Below are 6000 nucleotides of genomic sequence, written 5' to 3' on the forward strand. Positions count from 1 at the left end.
ATACACACACATACACACACACACAGACACACACATACACACACACACAGACACACACATACACACACACGCAACGGGCTTCTACTTACTACCTCCACAACACTAGTCTCAAAAAGTCTTCAAGTGAACGTGACCTGGGTGTTATTGTCGACAGTGATTTGCGTTGGACAAAACACATCGCTAAAATTGTCAAGAAGGCTGAGGGTGTCTTGGCATCACTCACCAAATCCTTTGTGAGCTGCTCTCCGGCTATCTATCTGCGGCTTTATATAGCTATGGTAAGACCTCACCTGGAATTTGCATCACCGGTCTGGAACCCCTATCTTGTCCAGGATATTAATCGTCTGGAAGCCGTTCAGCAACGTGCAACCAAGAGAATACCCTCCATCAGGCATTTTCCATATTCTGAACACCTTACTTCTTCCCTGGGCATGGACACATTGAAACTCCGACGTCTGGCAGCTGACTTGGCAGACACCCATAAAATTATGAACCATCGTACAAACAATAACTCTGAGCACCTTTTCAAACTCCACCCATCTAACACCCGTGGACATATTTACAAAGTCAGAAAACAGCACAGCTCCTTCCATGACTTTAGGAAACATTTTTTCAGGCTGAGAGTTGCTGAAGTATGGAACAAACTGCCGGCATCAGTTGTTAGTTGTCGGAGCACTGCATCCTTCAAAACTTCCATGCTTTCTGAGATTCGCCAACACTACACCTGATTTTCTCCCCTCCATACACACACAAGCATGTATCTGACTCATACATTGTTCGCTTTCCAGATATTTGTACATTACTGAATATTCTTTCTACACACTTTCTGACAAGTTGTGGTGCACCTGAGCACTGTATACAATAATTTCATTATTATTATTATAATTATAATATTACTTTCGTTGTTAAACTGTTTTTACTCGGATTTTTCACAAACGGACAAAACCCTTTGTAACCTTCCGTCCATTTTTGTCCCTTTATGTGATAATTGATTTTTGTCAGCCTTTGTGGCCAATAAAAGAATTAATAATTATTATTATTATTATTATTATTATTATTATTATTATTATTATTATGTTTTTTTCCTTCTTTCTTCAAATTTTCTTCCGTTTCTCGCCGAGTGTTTTCCATACACCTAGGGCAGAGAAGCTCATTGTATGCATTCCCAGATTACACGCGCAAATTCACAGATAAAATATGTATTTAAAAATTAATAAATAAATAAAATCATGGATGGATGTTGTTTTCACAGCGATAGTGCTCTTCTCAGTACATGAGCCGTTCCAGTTAACACGATTTTTTGCACTTCCTGATTATTATTATTATTATTATTAGGTCGACTTTGCCTTTCATCCTTTCGGGGTCGATAAATTAAGTACCAGTTTTGCACTGGGGTCGATGTAATCGACTTAATCCCTTTGTCTGTTTTTGTTTGTCCCCTCTATGTTTAACCCCCTGTGGGCAATAAAGAAATATAAAGAAATTATTATTATTATTATTGTTAATATTGTTATTATTATTATTACTATTATTATTATTATTATTGTTATTGTTATTATTATCGTTCGCGCAACCGCAGAGATGCAAGTGTCGTGAACTTTCATCGCTGGAAACTCCTCCCCCCTCCTCCGCCCTTCCATGAGCAGAATGAGAAAGAAAGAAAGAAACAAACAAATAGACAGAGAGAAAGAAAGGAACCTCCACTCTATTTTTGAGAGTTACTCTCAATCTCCTTTCTATTTCTAGCTTGACGTGGAAAGAAGCCAACGCCATGTTTGTTAAAAAAAATTGTTTTCCAGAACAAAAATTGAAAATTTCTTCGTCAGATTTGAACCCCAAGGGAGCAAGAAACAAAGAAACCAACCAACCATAGCCATTTGGGGGGTTTTGAACAGCTCAATAACACGGTATGTTACTAAAATTTAACAATTTGTATTTCTAAATATATTCACAGGTAAACAAACTCACGCGTGGACCTCTTTGGGCGTCACGCCGATAGAAATATTACAAAAATAGTAATTTCAAGTTTTGGATCAAGGCCAGAAAATATTTAGTGAGAGAAAGGGTTGACCGATTTCATTGACACCAGCATATAACTGGTACTTGTTGAACCGACCCTCAAAAGAAAGAAAAAGCAAAGTTGACCTCAATGGAAGTTGAGGTTAAACTGTAAAGGAGTGCAAGAAATACGTATTTCTTTACTACCCACAAGGGGCTAAACATAGAGAGGACAAACAAGGACAGACATAGGTATTAAGTCGATTACATCGACCCCAGTGCGTAATTGGTACTTAATTTATCGACCCCGAAAGGGTGATAGGCAAAGTTGACCTCGGCGGAATTTGAACCTTTAACGTAAAGACCGACGAAATAGCTTTTTATTTACTACCCACAAGGGACTAAACACAGAGGGGTCAAACAAGGATAGACAACGGGATTAAGTCGAAAATATCGACCCCAGTGCGTAACTGGTACTTATTTAATCAACCCCGAAAGGATGACAGGCAAAGTCGACCTCAGCGGAATTTGAACTTAGAACGTAATGGCAGACGAAATACGGCTACGCATTTCGCCCGGTGCGCTAACGTTTCTGCCAGCTCGCCGCCTAACTGCAACGACCAATAATCACATTCTAACGATGGAATAAGCTTTTGAGTAGAAGGTTCGTAGTTAGAGTTCCACTGGTACATGTCCAACGAACTAATTATTCAACAAGATCGCCTTAATACTAATACTCTTTTACTTGTTTCAGTCATTTGACTGAGGCCATGCTGGAGCACCGCCTTATAGTCGAGCAAATCGACCCCAGGACTTATTCTTTGTAAGCCCAGTACTTATTCTATCGGTCTCTTTTTGCCGAACCGCTAAGTTACGGGTATGTAACACACCAGCATCGGTTGTCAAGCGATTTTGGGGGGGCAAACACAGACATACAAACGTAAACACACACACACGTATATATTTATACATATATATATACATATATATACGTATGTATGTATATATATATATATATATATATATATATATATATATATATATATTATATATATATAGGCGTAGAGTGGCTGTGTGGTAAGTAGCTTGTTTACCAACTACATGGTTCCGGGTTCAGTCCCACTGCGTGGCACCTTGGGCAAGTGTCTTCTACTATAGCCTCGAGCTGACCAAAGCCTTGTGAGTGGATTTGGTAGACGGAAACTGAAAAAAGCCCGTCGTATATATGTGTATATATATATGCGTGTGTGTGTGTTTGTCCCCCTAGCATTGCTTGACAACCGGTGCTGGTGTGTTTACGGCAAAAGAGACCGATAGAATAAGTACTGGGCTTACAAAGAATAAGTCCCAGGTTCGAGTTGCTCGACTAAAGGCGGTGCTCCAGCATGGCCGCAGTCAAATGACTGAAACAAGTAAAAGAAAGAAAAGAATAAAAGAATATATATATATATATATATATATATATACATATATACGACGGACTTCTTTCAGTTTCCGTCTACCAAATCCACTCACAAGGCTTTGGTCGGCCCAAGGCTATAGCAGAAGACACATGCCCAAGGTGCCACGCAGTGGGACTGAACCCAGAACCAATAATAATAATAATAATGATAATAATACAGAAGCAAAAAAAAAAAAGAGTGTCATTGTTACCAAGTGAACGAAATTTCGGCATCTAACGTGCCTTCCACAGGTTTTTTACTATTTTACTTGTTTCAGTCATTTGACTGTGGCCATGCTGGAGCACCGCCTTTAGTCGAGCAGATCAACTTATTCTTTGTAAGCCCAGTACTTATTCTATCAGTTTCTTTTTGCCGAACCGCCAAGTGACGGGGACGTAAACACACCAGCATCGGTTGTCAAGCAATGCTAGGGGGACAAACACAGACACACAAACACATACACATACATCGACCCCGGTCTGAGATTCGAACCCGCGACCCCTCAACCCCGAGTTCAAATTCTACTGAGGTCGACTTTGCCTTTCATCCTTTCGGGGTCGATTAAATAAGTACCAGTTACGCACTGGGGTTGATGTAATCGAATTAATCTGTTTGTCTGTCCTTGTTTGTCCTCTTTGTGTTTAGTCCCTTGTGGGTAGTAAAGAAATAGGTTATATATTGCATCGGGTCACCTTCATTATTTTATAACGCAATATATAACCAAATAAGGAAAAATTCAGTTGTCACTAATAGTGATTGAGGGTGCCGGGGTGAACCTAAAATTAGCTTGACTATCAGCGACGGCGTAGTACTACTGATGAGATTTAATTTCAAGCGAAATTGGCTTGCCAGTACAGAACCCTCGCTCGCTTTGGGGTGGTTAACTCCCCTGTCAGTACATAGATTTGTGGCTATTAGGGTCTTTGACTCTAGTTTCTCGCAACATAGGTGCTACCTGGCACCCTCAGACACTGTTAGTGACAACTGAATATATTGCAAATATATATCATCATCATCATCATCATCATCATCATCATCATCGTTTAGCGTCCGCTTTCCATGCTAGCATGGGTTGGACGGTTCAACTGGGGTCTGGGAAGCCAGAAGGCTGCACCAGGCCCAGTCTGATCTGGCAATGTTTCTATGGCTGGATGCCCTTCCTAACGCCAAGGCCCTTCCTAACGCAAAATGCCCTTCCTAACACCAATTTGCCCTTCCTAACGCCAAATATATATATATATATTCGCCCCCCGCAAAACGCCCCCTGTCCAATGGATGGTGCTGAGTTGTCAAACATTTAAACCAAATTTTCTCAAAACAACTTGTCCGATCGTCCCATAGACCATCTCTTAGAGAAACACTGATTTAACCTAAATTTGAGACACCAGCAAAAGACTGATTTCGACTGATGTACTTGCACGTACAAATGCACGTTCCCACGGCTTTATCGATCGCATTCTCACCTGGAATCGGTTTTTGTAATTTTTTCAAGACTTATACATGCCCTGATACTGTTGGTATCTACATATCAAATTTGAGTGCAATCGGATGGAGGATACCCGAGATCCTAGAAGTCACACACACGCACAGACAGACAGAACGGATTTTATATAATAGATGTGTGTGTGTATGCGTGTTTATCTCCCATCACCTATTTCTTTATTACCCACAAGGGGCTAAACACAGAGGGGACAAACAAGGACAGACATAGGTATTAAGTTGATTACATCGACCCCAGTGCGTAACTGGTACTTAATTTATCGACCCCGAAAGGATGAAAGGCAAAGTCAACCTCGGCGGAATTCGAACTCACAACGTAACGCAGACGAAATACCGCTAAGCATTTTGCCCGGCGTGCTAACGTTTCTGCCAGCTCGCCGCCTTTGTCTCCCATCACCACTTGACAACCGGTGTTGGCGTGTTTACGTCCCTGTAACATAGTGGAGACTGATTGAATAAGTATGAGGCTTAAAAGAAAATAAGTCCTGGGGTTGATTTGTTCAGCTAAAAAGGAAAAAAAAAAACCCTTCAAGGTGGGGCTCCAGCCCAGCTGCAGTCTATTGGCTGAAACAAGTAAAAACAGAATAAAAGAATAGAAGAATAAAAGAATAGAAGAATTAAAGAATAGAAGAATTAAAGAATAGAAGAATAAAAGAATAGAAGAATTAAAGAATAGAAGAATAAAAGAATAGAAGAATTAAAGAATAGAAGAATAAAAGAATAGAAGAATTAAAGAATAACATGGATTGTCTGAATCCTTGGCAGGTTGGTTTGACCTTTGAGGAGATGGAGTTTTTTTTTATTGTTGTAGTAGGGGTTTTTTTGCTTTCTTTTTTGGTCTGAAATATTTTGACCTTTTAAACTAGTGTAATGGATGTGTGTGTGTAGGGGGTGTGGGGATCAGTGGGTGGAGACTTAGTCCTGTGTGTGTGTGTGTGTGTGCTGGTAGTTTGTGTATGCTTGTGTGTGTGTGAGGGGTAGTTGTGTGCGTGTGAGGGGGTAGTTGTGTGTGTGTGTGAGGGGGTAATTGTGTGCATGTGAGGAGGTAGTTGTGTGTGTG

The sequence above is a fragment of the Octopus sinensis genome, linkage group LG29 (genome assembly GCF_006345805.1).
Source record: "Octopus sinensis linkage group LG29, ASM634580v1, whole genome shotgun sequence".
Lineage (NCBI taxonomy): Eukaryota > Metazoa > Mollusca > Cephalopoda > Octopoda > Octopodidae > Octopus > Octopus sinensis.